The sequence below is a fragment of the Camelus dromedarius genome, chromosome 2 (assembly GCF_036321535.1).
Source record: "Camelus dromedarius isolate mCamDro1 chromosome 2, mCamDro1.pat, whole genome shotgun sequence".
NCBI lineage: Eukaryota > Metazoa > Chordata > Mammalia > Artiodactyla > Camelidae > Camelus > Camelus dromedarius.
The window spans coordinates 81,511,213-81,526,083 of NC_087437.1; the positions used below are offsets into that span (position 1 = coordinate 81,511,213).

Consider the following 14,871-nt stretch of genomic DNA (forward strand, 5'->3'; position numbering starts at 1 on the left):
AAGAAGACAAGACATGGGAATAAAAGGTATACATTGGGAAGGAAGAAATAAAACTGTCTTTGTTCTCAGATGTCATGATCCTCTATGCAGAAAACTTAAAAGAATCAACAAAAACTAGAACTAATTAGCAATTATAGCAAGATATTGAGATACAAGATTAATATATAAAAGTAAGTGGCACTACATCAAACTAAAAAATTTCTGTACAGCTATGAAATCATCAACAGAATAAAAAGGCAACCTATGGAATGGGAGAAAATATTTGCAAATCATACATCTGATAAGGAGTTAACATCCAAAATATATTAAAAACTTACACAATTCAATAACAAAAAATTAGCAGTCCAATTAAAAATGGGCAGAGGAACAGAACAGTTTTTTTTTTTCCCAAGGAAGACATAAAAAAGGCCAACAGGTATATGAAAAGGTACTCAACATCTCTAATCATCAGAGGACTGTAAATCAAAACTACAATGAGATAACACCTCACATCTGTTAGAATGGCTATTATCAAAAAGACAAGAAATAACAAGTGTTAGTAAAGATGTAAAGTACGGAAATCCTTGTGCACTGTTGAGAGGAATATAAATTGGTACAGCCACTGTAGGTAGGAAACAGTATGGAGGTTTCTTTAAAAATTAAAAATAAAACTACCATGTGATGCAGTCATTTCACTTCTGGGTATTTCTCCAAAGGAAACAAAAATCACTACCTCAAAAAGATATCTGCACCCACACGTACACTGCAGCATTATTTGCAACAGTGAAGACATGGAAACAACCGAAGTGTCCAATGATGGATAAGTGAATTTTAAAATGTGGTATACATATATATATAGCAGAATATTATTCAATCATAAAAAGAAGAAAATTCTGCCATATGCAACAACATGGGTGGACCTTGAGGGTATCATGCTAAGAGAAACAAGTCAGAGAAAGACAGACAAATACTATATGATCTTGATTATATGTTGAATTTTAAAAACCCCAAACTCATAGATACAGACAGCAGATCAGCAGTTGCCCTAGGCTGGTGTAAGAAGTGGGATAAAATGAGTAAAGGTGACCAAAAGGTACAAATTTCCGGTTATAAATAAGACCTGGGAATGTAATGTTCGGCGTGGTGACTATAGTTAATAATACTACATTGTGTATTTGAAAGTTGCTAAGAGAGTGGATCTTAAAAGCTCTCAGCATACATACAAAAAATGTGTGACTGTGTGGTGATTGATGTTAACTAAACTTACTGTGATAATCATTTCTCAGCACATACATTTATCAGATCATTATGTTGTACACCTAAAACTAATAAAATGTTATATGTCAATTTTATCTCAACAAAAAAGAAAGGAAAACAAAACAAAATAAACAACCAAATAAAAAAGTAGGTCAAAGACCTAAACAGACACCTCACCAAAGATGGTATACAGATGGCAAATAAGCATATGAAAAGAAGCCCAATGTCATGACATTAAGGAACTGTGAATTAAAGTAACAGTAAGGTACCACCACACACCTACTAGAATGGCTAATATCTGGAATGCTGACATACCAAGTGCTGGTCATGACGTAGGGCAACAGGAACTCCTATTCATTGCTGATAGGAAAGCAATATGGCATTGATACTCTGCAAAACCATCTGGCAGCTTCTTTAAAAACTAATCAGACTCTTACTATAAGATCCAGCAATCATGTCCCTTGGTATTTACCCAAAATGAGTTGAAAATTTGTCCACAAAAACACTTGCACATGGATGTTTATAATAGCTTTATTCATAATTGTCAAAACTTGGAAACAATCAAGATGTCCTGCAGTAGATGAATGGATAAAGTGTAACACATCCGTATAATGGAACATTATTCAGTGATAAAAAGAAATGTGCTATCAAGCCACAAAGAGACATGGAAGAAATTTAAATGCATATTACTAAGTGAAAGAAGTCAATCTGAAAATACTACATACTGTACGATTCCAATTATGTGACATATTAGAAAAGACAAAATCACAGAGACGGTGAAAAGATCAGTGGTTGCCAGGGCTTAGGAAAGTGGGCGGGCTGAATCAGCAGAGCACTGGAGATTTCTAGGGCAGTAAACTACTCATATGATTCTAAAATGGTAGACACATGTCATTATACAGTTGCCAAAATCCACAGAATGTACACCACCAGGAGTGATCTGTAACATAAACTATGAACTCTGAGTGATAATATGTCAGTGTAGATTTATCAAAACATACCTCTCTGCAGTGAGGGGTAGATAGCAGGGAAGGCCATACAAGTATGGAAAGAGAGCATGTATGGGAACTCTCTGTACTTTCTTCTCAATTTTGCTGTGAACCTAAAACTCCTCAAAAAAATAAAATCTGTTCTTTAAAGAGGCATTGCAGGGAGATGCTCAATGGATAAGACCAAACGACAGAGCAGGACAGAACCTACCTGGGAGAGCACCCCACCTGGCCTGCTTGTCAACCCATTCCAAGACAGAACAGCAGAGCAGGAAGAATCACTCTCCAGAACCCAGCAGGGACAGCAAAAAGGGGCACCACTAGTTAATCCTGTATCTGGCATCTGCTAGCATCTTAACACAGCCCTAAAGGAAAACTCCAAAATCATGTTCCCAAATGATTCGTTCCTGTTTTCATGAGCCAGAAATGGTGTGGCCTCAGTGAATCAACAGGAGGGAGGTGGAGGAGTTAGCAGATATTCCTGCTTACTGGGAATTGTGTCCAGCACCCTGAAGGGGAGCTCCCTTGGTGCCTCAACAAAAGCCAACTATTTCCAAAGCAGCTGAGTCATTTTCTGGCCCTGGCCCAGGAAAGAGCCTCCTTGAAACACCTGCTAAATTCCACAGTTACTTGTAAAATGCAGGTCAGCCTTTGCGGGCCTACAGGAATCTTCACAGCCCTGAAGGACAACTGCCTCAGCTGAGAGGCGTTCTCACACCACTTGATTTTTTTTTGTCCTTTCCCCAATCATGTTGCTCACTTTGTAGCTCTCCTCTGAAATCCCTCTAGTTTATCCCAAATTAAGAGTTCTATTTGCTCTTCTCAGCACCTTTAACAAGACATGTATGAAAACAGGTTTCTCCCAGGGCCTCACCAAGAGGCAATGAGAACAAGCTCCAACCTGCCGCGACGATCAAGCCCCGAGTGATCTAGACGCATCCTCCTGGAAGGCCCTGTGCCTCCCGTGTAAGGCAGTGTGCACAGCTTAGCCTGGACGCACCCCGACTCAGGACCAGGCATGCAGCCACATTTCTACCACCAGACATGAGGGGAAGTAATAACAAGCCCTGTACCCCAAAAGAGGCTGGAGACAAACCTATCCGGGAGAGCACCCCACCTCGCCTGCTTGCCAGCCCATTCCAAGAGAATTTCAGATTGTCTACAAAAATTAATAGAGTTGGCAACATAAAATAAAGACGAATAAGCAAATTGGGAAGTTGAGGGGCTTGGTTCTTCTGGATACAGAGTGGGGAAAGATTGGCAGCAATTTGATGGTCTCTAACTTCACCGTTGTCCGCCTCAATCTGTCCCTTCTTTACCAGTCCTACTTGATTCTAGTTCTCTTGTCAAGGTCACCAAAGATCCTCATGTTGCTAAATTCAGTAGCCAATTTTGTCCTCATCTTCCTTGAGTCACTAGCAGAATTTCACAGAGATGATCACTGCCACCTCCCTGGAAAATATTCTTCCCTTATTCTTCCTCTTCATTGGTCCTTCCTTCTTTTCTGCTTTCTCCTAATCTTGCAGATTCTTAAAATTAGAATGTCCAATGGCTCAGTTTTTAGAACTCTTTTCTTTTTGCTCTACCTTCAGTATGGGGAGGTCCCATCCTGTTTCACAGCAGTAAATAGTATACCACATGTCCACTCCTCCCAGATTTTCATCTTAGGCTAAACTTCCCCCTTGAACTCTAGGCTCCTTTATCCAACTTCCCGCTCAGCATCTCCACTCAGATGTCTAACACACATCCCAAATTCAAAGCTGTCCAAAACAGAACTGCCAACATCCCCAGCCAGATCTGTTCTGGTTTTCCCTGCTCAGTGACAACTTCATCTTCACTCACACCAAAAGATTCAAAGTCATCCTTGGCTCTTTCCTTTTTCTCACTTCCCACAGCCTATCCATTAGAAAAATCCTATTGGCTCTGCCTCCAAAATGTGCTCAGGACCTGTCCACTTCTCACCACCTCCCCTGTGACCACTCTGGTCCAGGCCTGGGTTATTACAATGGTCTCACTGGACTCTCTGCTTCCACTTTTACCCTTTTGGATTATTCTCAACACAGGAGCCAGTGTTATCCTGCTGAAATGTAGGTTGGGTCCAAGTCTTCACAAGAGACTCAGAGCCTGTGTGATTTAGCCCCCGTCACTTCTCCAGCCCCCTCTCCACATCCTCTCCACCAGCCACACTGGCCTCCCTTCTCTTCGCACACCAGGCCTGCCTCTGCCTTCCAACCTTGGCACTTGCTGCTCCTCCTGCTTGAAATGCTCTTCCCTCTTATCTCCTCTAAGCCTTTGCTCCAAAACTTTCTCAGTGAGGCCCTCCCTGATCAACCTATTGAAAACTGCAAGCTGTCTCAACACCCCATCCCCTTTTCTTGCTTTACTTTCCCCAGAATAAATCCCTTTCTAATATACTGCAAACTTCACCAACTTACTTTGTTTATTGCATCTCCCCTCACTAGCATAAAAGATCCATGAATGTGGATTTCTTTTTCTATTTTTCTTTACTGCTTTATCTCTGGCTCTAAGAACTGTGCTTGGCATATAGTGAGTGATTCAGTACATAAGCATTGGTTGGATGGCTGGATGCATAAATGGATGGATGGCTGGATGGAAAGAGTGGATGGCGGGACTTATGCTTTAGCTGCCAAATTCTTAAAAGATCCCAGAGCGGGGAAATGTTACAAATCAAGTAAAGTAGAATTCAGCATTTACGACATATATCTTACCCACATCTATTCTGCCTATCTAACTGCATAAAATGAAATGAAATGAAATGTCCACAGAATCATTAGAACTAGGCTAGCCTTAGCTTTGTCTCAATTAACCACAACCTACAATAAGCAGGCTGGGGAAACACTCATGATTAGGGGAGTCGAGAATGGCAGGCCATGACTCCAATGCTAGGAGAGGGTTCTAGAGAGAGAGTTGATAAACTAAATGTAACCAGCTTCTACTGAGCTTCTACCGGGAGGCAGATACTACACTAAACTCTTTGTTAACATTATTTCATTAAATCCTTTACCACCCTGGGAAGCAGGTGTTATTATCCCAATTTTACAAACAAGGAAACTGAAGTTCAGAAAGATTAAGATTTGCACAATGTCACAATTACACAGTAGAGTCAGACTAGGTCTATGCGAATGAAAACTTCTTGCACTTTCTATGCCAAAAGTTACTCTAGAAATGGTGAAGTAACCTCTCTCCTACTTCAAACCAATTCTCCCTCTCTAGTCATTCATCATTCTTGGTCTCAGTAGATCAAGCACCTTAAAATTGAAGCAAGAGTGTTAAGAAATAAGAAGGTTAAACGAAGCTTTCATTCCTTAGTTAATGTTGAAAATTTGCCAACAGAATAAAAAAAAAAAATCAATAGGCTGCAACCTAACACCTTTCCATCCATTTACACACATACCCACACCCACATGCACACAGAAAGCAACTAGTAGGAAAACACAATCTTAAAATTTAACACAATTTTACCTTTACCTACTCCATCAGGGTTCGTGAGTATCAAAGATATGCTGCTCAGCATCTGACAGTCCTGGCAGATGCTGCTTAGCACTCAAGAAAGAAGCATATTTAACCACCAGCAGCATTGCAACAACCTCAGAGAAATCTCTTTCCTCCCTCCCACTCACGTCTCTCCCTGGTTGAGACCAGTCACCTCCATTTCCACACAACTTGCAGAACCACTGTGCAATTAATGTCATCAGACATACAAGTCTGAGTGTCAACCTGCGGGGCATGATTGCAGCTTACCAGAGGACACTGTCTTTTGCAATCAAAGATGCACTATAGAGCCACTGTCAGCAGGTGTGTCTCCAAGGAGGACTTAACATTCTTTTATTCCCACTTTCACAGAGTCTGTCTCCTAATTAATCATTTCTATGAAATTGTTCAACCAGATGGCTTCGAGGTCCAGTGTGTAAGTGAAAGCAGGAGGCTCCCACAGAGAAGAGGCTCACCTGCTTCTCCCCAGCCAACCAACTCAGACGCCCAGTGCCACCCAACTGGAGTAGGTAAACGCTACTGTGTGCACCCCTCACCTGTGCACAGCTGTGCTTATGAAGATTAAGAAAACCCAAGGACCTACTGTATAGCACAGAGAACTATATTCAGTTTCTTGTAATGAGCTGTAATGGAAAGGAATCTGAAATATATATATATATCTATATATATCTATCTATAGGTATGACTGAATCACTTTGCTGTGCACATGAAACTAACATTGTAAATCAACTACACATCAATAAATAAGAATTATTTTTAAAAAAGGAAACTCAGGAATGAATAATCACAATCCTTGCTGCTGGTTTCAGAATTTGGACCCACCACCTATAGGAATATCTCTTAGTTCTTGCTTAAAAAATAAGGCATACTGGACAGTGCATAAAAAGCACCCATGAAATTGAGGTGGTGCTATCTGGGTACCATAAAACAATAGCAGCCAAGGAGATTTAGAAAATGCTTCTTTTCAAAGGACAGAAGTACCACATTTGCCAAGACCTGAACCACTCTTTTAACTCAGGGTTCTAAATCAGTATGGAAATTGTTCTAAAAGGGGGAAAGAGGCCTCTGAGAACCTCCTATTAAAGGAGGTTAAACACTAAATCAATTAAAATCAAAGCATGGGCGGCAGTTTCATGAGGTGCTCATCTGGAGACATAAACTCAGAGGAAGGTGATAAAACAGGCCCTTGATTTTATTTCCTCGCTCTTGTTACACCTGAGTGGCCCTGACAGCACAGAGGCAGGACCAGCTACATGATTCATATTGCTCAGGGCAAAATGAAAGTGTGGGGTTCCTTGTTTGTAAGTTGTTGGGAAGTTCACAACAGCGACAGTAGAATGTTAAACCAAGGGGGGCCTTCCCTTCTAAAACTGGGCCTTGTGTAACCACAGAGGTTGCACAACCATGAAGCTGACCCTGCAGATAAAGCATTTGTCTTCTGGTGGTTGAGAGACCTGGAGGGAAACCATGCTGGAATTAGATGCTCTTTGGCATCATTCATCCTGGGCCCTTGGAAAGCTCAGTGAGACTATAAAGGGTCACTCCATGCTGGTATAACTTGGAGAGGAGAAGAGTAATCTTCGCCATCTGATATCATCCTGACCTGGATTTCCACAAGCATGTCTGTTCCCCTGGGAGATTCAAAAGCTTTCTGCCCCTGTAATTGGTATTTACTTATTTAGGATTGACTTGGCCCCAATTCACCTAACCAACAGGATTGATCTGGAAAGATCAAACTTACAGGGGTGGTCCCAGGAGGAAATCTGAGTACTTGGTGGCAGAAGATTTTCTATAGTGTTGGTTAGAGAAGAGATCTCTCTGCCCTATCAAGATGGAAGAGACTTCTTGGGTCACCAACTTGGAAATGGTTGGATGTTAGAAGAACTAGTTACAAAAAAATAGGACCCAATCCCATGGCTAAGGGGAGTAAGTTAGTCTTCAAGCAGATTTCCAACAAAAGTTTTGAGAAGACTGGCTCAGTTCCTTCTTTTTTCTCTTTCTGCTTTTTAACTGGCCTTCCTTTTCATGTCGCTCAGGCCCGCAGTGGAATAATCAGCAGGCCCTTCCCATTCCATCCTCCACCACCCCCAATCAAAATCCACTCATCCTGTGAATCAAACTGTCCCTCTAATAAATTAATTTTAGAAACATAGTTAATTATGAGGTGGACTAGAGGTGGAGGTGAGCCCAAAGGAAGGCCGGGGAGAAGTTCATTTAAACCAGAGTCTTTCTGCAGAAGATGCCGTGTAAGCCACTCCTTTCTCCAATCACTAGTCTCATGGCCCTTTCTGTAAGAGGAAGATGCTCAGCTGATGGAAGCTAACTTGCTCATCATTTCTCCAATGGACTTAAAACACAAGAAAAAAATTTCATTCATCTTTATTCTTGCTCTTTTATTCAACATGGGTTCAGAAATGCCCTGAATGAATTGCTTCTCAAATTGCACCGATAAGAAAAAGACAAAAGGATGAATTCTGGTTTGGGGATGGTAAAGGAGAAGCTATTTCTAAATACCATTTGGAGAAGTAAAGTGGTGATGTGCCAAACAATGAAAGAGAGGTGATAACCCTTTGAGCCTGCAGCTGCTCCTGAAAATTCACTTTTCAGGCCTTATGAAGTCCCTCATGCACAAGACTCCATCCCCAAATCTGGCCACGTTCTTCATGACTCAGCACCATCAGTGACTGATAATGCACCAAAAGGAAAATTCAAAGCCTTCACTATGCTCAGTGTGAGTGACAACACTGTTTTCTACAAAACATGGGACCATGCTGTCTGAGGGTAGGAGTGGGTGCTTTTCGATGAGAGCCCCAATCTTTCGTTTTCACAAAAACTAATTTCATGCCAGTGTCAAGATACCTCAAAATCTAAACCTCCCCTCAGTGGACCTCTTTCCCTTCCTAACTTTTATAAACTCCTTTCAAGACAGGAAATTTAGGTCACTCCCATGCCTTTTATATAGGTGGAATCTTAAAAACGACACAAATGAATGTATTTACAAAACAGAAACAGACTCACAGAGATAGAAAATAAAACTATGGCTACCAAAGGGGGGAGGAGGAGAGGGGATAAATTGGGAGTTTGGGATTTGCAGATTTGAACTACTATATATAAAATAGATAAACAACAAGGACCTACTGTATAGCATAGGGAACTATATTCAGTATCTTGTAATAGACTATAATGGAAAATAATCTGAAAAGGAATATATATATATATATGTATCTGTATAACTGAATCCCTTTGCTATATACCTGAAACTAACACAACACTGTAAATCGACTATACGTCAATTTAAAATATATATCTATGTGTGTGTATACATATATATATATAGAGAGAGAGAGAGAAATAGGGGAAAAAATTGGGTTCTCTTCATTTCAGGAAAATCTTGAAGAAGGACCTCAAGAGTGGCATATAAATTCTATTCGCAATCCAAAAAATAAGATCCACAGAAAAGAGAAGAGAAAATATCTCACCATAGCCTCTTCTGAATCCTGTGCAATGTCTTCTGAACTCTGTGAAATCTGGAGAAAACTGCTGACAGAACAGCAATCATGGGTTTGAAAAGTGGAATGAGAGCCAAGGACAGAGGCAAAAGCAGGGAGATGAAAGCGAGACTGAGACTGATACTGAGGCAAAGTAGAAAGTTCCTGCCCCGTTCAAGGGTTTCACGCTGTCAAGCTGATGCTCCTCTTATGGAAAAATCAACTCCCATCTGAAAGCCCATCAGAATGTAACTGCTTGCTCTTCAGGGCTGAGAAGTCTTTCATCCACTCACCCTATCCTCTTTTACTAATTACTATCATCAACAATAAATAATTTAAAATTATGCCAAAAGCAAAACCAACCTTGCTTACCACAATTAACAACAGTTCAATTCTATCAAGTTTTTCTGTGCATTTCTCTCCAGAAATCATAATCTTTGTCTTTCATTGCATCTTCCTAGTAGTGTGACGACCCCAGACACATGCGGGAGTACAAAATGTGGTCCTGAGTCCATCAGATACAGGCAGAAAGCCTCACGCATGCTTTCTTAATTTCGTCCATATGTATCTCTCTCATTGGAAAACACCAGAGAGGAACAGAATCTCCTCCAATCAATACTGATTTGAAGGAAATTAAAGTGATAAACTTATTCCATCTACCATCTAGAGCTGCTGCTGCTGTTATTGTTGTTGTTGTTGTTGTTGTTTTGTTATTATATACTGCAAGAGAATTGCTTTTGCCATGAGAACCATCATGTTATCCATGAGAATACTGACCAGTATGCATCCCTGCGTCCCACCTGTAGTTACCGAATCCATAGTACAGTCAACATTGGGAATAAAAGTAAAGTTTTTGAAGACCTCTGATCAAAAGGCTCCTTTCTAGGTGAAAAAGTGACTCTCAGACCCCTCCTTTAAAAGACAAACTGACTTCCAATTTTTTCAAAGACTGATCCTTTAGTCCCAATCCTTCAAAGAAAGTAAAATTTCTGTCAAATGATATTAGTGATATCTTACCATCATCTTCACATACAAGCTTTTCTAAGGCATGATCTAGGATACGTTTTAAGAAACATATAGTTTTCTAGCATCCAAGAGATTTGTAAGCTGTCTGAAGAAAAGCCACATATCTGCCACAGGCAGAATGGGAAAGGAGGTCAAGATGCTTAGCATCAGTCAAACTGAAGAAAACAGGTTTGTACAAGCAGTAAAGTATCTAAGCAGAGAAAGCCAGAAGACAGGGTGTTGGACTGAACTTCAGGTCAGTAGTGAATCAGAGAAACACACCCGGTGATCAAAGTGAAAACTGCCTAACGCTCAGAGGAGAATAGATAGCCCAGGCTTAAAGCCTGGAGCTCAGTTATAGACCTCCAGAGCATTAAGCTCATGCAGGACCCTAGAGCAACCTCTCTGACCCAACCTCAAACCTGGAGCAGTGAAGTCAACTCCAACTCTTCAGCCTTGGCTGGAACCAGCACGACCTTGGTGACTTCACTTCCTGTACAATCCTGTTGAGTTTTAAAGGCTTCTGGTTCTAGACCCTGGCCTAGCCCACCCCTTAGACCTGTCAGCAGATCTTAATTACTAAGACTGGCCCTTACTCTTTCTAAGGCATTTGATTTTGAGTCATCCATCAGCCTCAGAAAATCAGCCTCAACTCACCCCCCACCTATTACTCCTACTCCCAGCTCCAACTCTTAGGATGCATGATGCACTTGAAATACTACTCTCAGCTGAGTTTGCCTTTCCGTAATTCAAAGGGCAGGCTGGCATTATCAAACACAGGAAAAGTGTTCAAAAAAACAATAACAGACATCAAAAAGGAGCTGCTAGCTTAGAAGCCAAGGTAAATACCAACACAGACCATGGTCTGGCAGACTCTGGCTTGTTATGTACAAAATGTTACACTGAAAGCCTTGACTGTTTGACTTTTTAATGGTACAAAAATGTGTATGGAAGTCCCCCACCAGGACAGTCAGGGATTTATTTCCACTTTAAATACAACTATGTTACAATTTTGGGGTGCTAGACATTGAGAATTTTACCTTGTTGGGTGTTGGATATTTTTTATATCTATAAATATTCTTGCTCTCTCTTGCAGGATGAGTAAGTGACTTGGAAGCAGCTTGATCCTTTCAGGTGCTGCTTTTTTATGATTTGTAGGTACGTCTGGAGTCACACTCAGTGCAGGGCTAATTATTCCCCACTACTGAGGCAAGACCTTCCCAACTGTGCTACCCAATATTCCGTGAATTATGAGTTTTCCAGACTGGCTGGCAGAAACAGGCAATATCCCCTGACCTCTGTGGGTGCAGAGACTGTTCTCCACCACTTCCTGTTCCACTCCGCCATCCCTGCCCCCTCCCTGCAGACTCCTACAGTTCCTCACTCTCTCTCTTTCTCTCTCTCTTTCTCTCTCTCTCCCTCCCTGCCCCCCACCTCTATTTCTGGAGCTCTGTCCTATGAACTCTAGTTACCTTGGTTTCCCGGGGCTCTTAGCACCACCTCTTTAACTCAGGGAGTGCGAGTTACACCTGGGTCACTCCCTGCGTCAGCCTGGAAATTCTCTTAGGCAGCCAGCTGGAGCGCGCCTAGTGCTCACTTCTTTTGTCTCCTACAGATCATGGCCCTCCATTTTCCGATGGCCAGTGTTTCAAAAACCATATATTGTTTCATATATTTTTGGTTATTTCAGGCAAAAGAATAAATCTGGCCCTGTTACTCTGAAATAGGAGGGAAAGGGGCAGGGCAAAACCATTGAAGGAATGACACAGACATTGAGAACAGGACAAACTGGTTAGAACCAAGGTGGCAGAAGACATGACTCCCAGTAGACCTTGAGCCTCATGGCACATTCACAGGCACCATGACAGTTCCTAGGCTGACCCTAAAAGGCCAGAAAGTGGGCGAGGAAGGCATTTCCTGGAAATCCCTGCCCCTTCCCCAAAGTAGTTGGAATAATCCTCCTACTCATTAGTATAAGAAATCACCAAGCCCAGAAAACCTAACAACTCCACACCTCGTGGTGGCTCTCTCTCTTGCCTTCTGAGAGAGCCCGCACTCTGTCTACGGAGTGTGTATCTATTTTTACTTTAAACTAAACACCCCACACCTCTTGGCTTCTCTCCCTCTCACCTTTCTGAGATGGCCCACATTCTGCCTATGGAGTATGTGTCTCCTAAGCCGCTTTCCCTTTGGAGTGAGACAGACTGCCTCTGTCTATGGAGTGTATATCTCTCTAAGTAAACTTACTTTCACTTCACTATGCCTTGCTCTTGAATTCTTTCCTGCACTAGCCAAGAACCTATTTTCCCACAACATTTATCTTGGGCAAAAACAGAACATCTTTAAAATTCAGTAAACTTAGCACTCAGTACCAATATTATTACACAGAAAAGATACTACTTTAACCAGTGTTTTTCAAAATAAGGTTCTTGAACCATGTACCTCAGAGTCTCCCAGGATGCTTGATAAAAAGCCCATTCCTACATCACATCCCCAAATCTACTGAATATAAATTGCTTGCCACTAAAATTTGAGAATTGTTTTCATTACCAGGACAATTCATTAACAAAAGACCATAAAATCCTCTTCTGAAAGTTGGGAAATCATTAGATTAGGCAGTGGGTTACAAAGTTAAGGAGACTGTTAGTGGGGAGGGTATAGCTCAATGATAGAGTGCATGCTTAGCATGCATGAGGGCCTGGGTTCAATCCCCAGTACTGCCATTTAAAAAAAAAAAAAAAAAGTCAAGGAGAATATTGAAAGTTCAGCCTGAAATGATGTTGACATCAGATATCACCCTCCAACACATCTTCCAGCTGTACAAGCATGCTTTTTATAAACCATGACTCTCTGTGGCTACATGAACAATTTTGGAGCTGCTTCCTTCTCATTCATTGCAACGGAAGTGCTCCATTCAAAGGCTGGAAAGCAATGGCGAGATGGGGAGAGAATCTTGGCTGCCTCCCAACAGAGGCCTTTTGGATGGCATGTGCCCAAGGCCAAAGCCAATTCAGCCTGGAAACTGTTTTGCCAGGATGTTTGGTTTTCCTCAGCTCATTAAATAATTAAGTCATGCTCCCCACCAATGAATTTTCACCAACAGTAATAACAATCACATGATCAGTCTTCCATTCTCCAATTTCAAGAGAAATTGGAATGACCCCTGTACCATCTTGACTCACAACCATACTATTTTCTGGGGAAGGAAACAAACAGCCTAAAAAGCAGGTATCAGGTGTGAACAGAATTTGGACATTTTGAGGCTGAGTCTATCAGAGGAACAGTAGGTTACACTATACAAGCAGAGATGCTCACAAGCCTTCTCTGGGACTTGGCCACCTTACTCATTTTGAAACTAGGGGCAAAGTCCTTGCTCCTGAAGAAAAGTGATGGAAGCACTAGTCCATGTCTGAGCTTGTAGATGAAAGAATAAAACAAAGTGTATTCCCCATTCCCAATCATTACGTGTCCTCTACCTGAACCTACTTTATTATCCAAAGTCTGACTACATTTCACAAGCAAGAGAAAGAGTGGGCAAGGTGGAGATGGAGGCGATGGATGTAGGCAGAACCAGCCTACCCTTAGGCCATGGTGAATATGGGCCTTATTTTAAATGCAATGGGAAGCCACTGGAGGGTTTGAGCAGGGGAATGATGGGACTTCATGTGTATTTTAAAGAATCACCCTAGTTGCTTTGTGGTACATGGCTTACAGGAGGCAACAGTGAAAGCAAAGAGAAACCTAGGACAATGCTATGAAGCCACGGTATGGGGACCAGTGCTAGTCAGAGAACTGTTCACCATCTGCAACAAGTTAGCATAGAAATTGACAGTAAATGTTTAGAAACTTGAAAACATTTTAAAGTAATTTGACATTGCAGTAACATCCAAGCAGGAGTTTTTACACTTTTACAAAACTTATCAGGCTGCGTTGGACTGAAGGGGAAAAGTAAAACCAAAAGCAAACTGGTTCTTTATCACAGACAGTCTGACACACCGTGGCAGGGATTCAGGTCAGTGGTGAGAAATGCTGGAACGAGGGCAGATCAGGCACAGAGGACACAAAGTGTTTCACCCTCCTGGGATTAAAGGATAATAAGAGGAATCTGGCAGGTCAGGATAAGGAGTATGGTACACACAGCAAGACCTCTGCCTCTGCTGACCTGCACTAGACTCGACTACTTGCCAACCCTCTGAAAAGTGGCAACTAACAGTTGCTTCACTCCTGAGGGCAGTATTACACGTGGTATAAATGTGGAATGAGGTTATCCTGGGCTTAAATCCTGATTTCACCACTGTGTGACCTTGGAAGAGTGACTTAACCTCTCTGGGCCTCAGTTACCTCATCTACAAAATGAGAATAATAATAGCCTCTACCCAATAAAGTGTCCATGAAGATAAAATGAGAAGAACCCTGAGAAGAAGCTGAAACCTAATAAACAGTCACTTACTTAGCCATTAGTTGTTTCTGTATCTTTCTATGGAGAAAGAGCTTTAAAGCATGGTCATAGTTATATAACGCCTCACCTCTGTGGAGCACATCACACTTGACAAAGCCCCATCACATACATTACTTCATGAATCCACTCTTAGAAAAAGGGCAAGGCAGACTTGATTTTCTGATAAGAAAAATGAGACTTA

General features: G+C 41.6%; 1 protein-coding gene across 3 annotated transcripts in view; it reads right to left on the bottom strand.

Annotated features, from left to right (window-relative positions):
- The window catches only part of TMEM45A (transmembrane protein 45A), an 87,385-nt gene that overhangs the window by 59,447 nt on the left and 13,067 nt on the right, over positions 1-14,871 (bottom strand). The window contains exon 1 of one of the 3 annotated variants that reach the window (XM_064496005.1): positions 5,709-5,745. The exons of the other annotated variants lie outside the window; for them this stretch is intronic. The gene's annotated coding sequence lies outside the window, so the exon portion shown is untranslated. Of the gene's footprint in view, positions 1-5,708; positions 5,746-14,871 lie in introns of those variants that run through there. 3 annotated transcript variants of the gene reach the window in all.